Source organism: Ictidomys tridecemlineatus, chromosome 14 (genome assembly GCF_052094955.1).
Source record: "Ictidomys tridecemlineatus isolate mIctTri1 chromosome 14, mIctTri1.hap1, whole genome shotgun sequence".
Classification (NCBI taxonomy): Eukaryota; Metazoa; Chordata; class Mammalia; order Rodentia; family Sciuridae; genus Ictidomys; species Ictidomys tridecemlineatus.
In genome coordinates, this window is record NC_135490.1 from 44,982,291 (window position 1) to 44,983,510 (window position 1,220).

Sequence of the window (1,220 nt, forward strand, 5' to 3'; positions counted from 1 at the left end):
AGTTTGATGGAAACTTCCCCTCCTGACACACTTTGCTCTAGTTCCCAGAATTCTGAGTCTGGAAGCAGATGATAGCTTAGCCTGCTGACTTGGAATGTTGTACTCCCCTTTTCTAGTTCCACAGTGCCAGGCTGGATCCCAGGGTCCATTCACTGCCTTGTCTCTATTCTTGCTCACCTCCCATCTGCCCTCTACTTTGCTGCTATAGTGACCACAGTCTAACTTCTGGTATGGATGACACAATGCTCACATACTGATGTGTTAATTCCATTCCAAATACAGAGAAGTAATATAGGAGGATATATGTATATGCACGCATGCGTACACACACACACACACACACACACACACACACACACAGACACATACACAGCAATAAACAGAGTAGGACTATGGCAGAGAACATGGACCCAGTGGCAGTAAATGTTAAGAAACCATTGAAGTTCCTGGAGGCAGTGATGTGGAATTGTATAAGAACATACTAGATGAAGATAAAAAAATCCTATGGAAGTTGTGAAGGCTGCGATGCCATGTATATCAAGTTGATATCTTCTGACAGTCATAAATTTATTATAAAAAGAGAATCAGGAACAGTAACAGCCATGTTGAGTGAACCAGTTCAGTTGTGGAAAATGAAGCCATCAGAATCAATTTTAGAACAATCGCTTCACATGTGCTATTAAATGTACTTATTTCATCCACAAGGTTTGCTAAACTAACAGCTCCACTGAGAATGCCAAATTTCCAACTGCACCTGGAATTACTGTGGAATTGCTGATGACTGTGAACTTCTTAGAATCTAAAATAAAATACAATCTAACAAAATGCCATGTTTAAGCATTTAATTCCCACAGTTAGAAATTCTTTTGCATTTCCCATTGTCCTCACGCAGTTGAAAAATCTAAAGTTCATTGAAGAGCAGATTGTTGTCAGAGTTGAAATTTGTTCCCCACATAAACAAGCTAAAGACATTTTCACAAACTGAAAAAATAAAACAATCTACAAATTTTAGGTAGTTATGGTTTATCCTTTGAATGAGACTTTTAAATCAGAGCAGTACTCATAACATAAATACTGAAAAATAAATTTAAATGCCAAGTACCATAGGTGAACACTGTAACTACCTATTGACATGTTTTTAGTGGGTTTTTTAAAATCTTTTTTAGAATTTATTATAGCTCTCACTTGCATTGCTCAAGTTATATCAATATTTTCTATAA

General features: G+C 36.9%; 1 pseudogene; it reads left to right on the forward strand.

Annotated features, from left to right (window-relative positions):
- Positions 1–530: 530 nt before the first annotated feature.
- On the forward strand, positions 531–837 carry LOC144370510 (elongin-C pseudogene; annotated as a pseudogene).
- Positions 838–1,220: the final 383 nt, after the last annotated feature.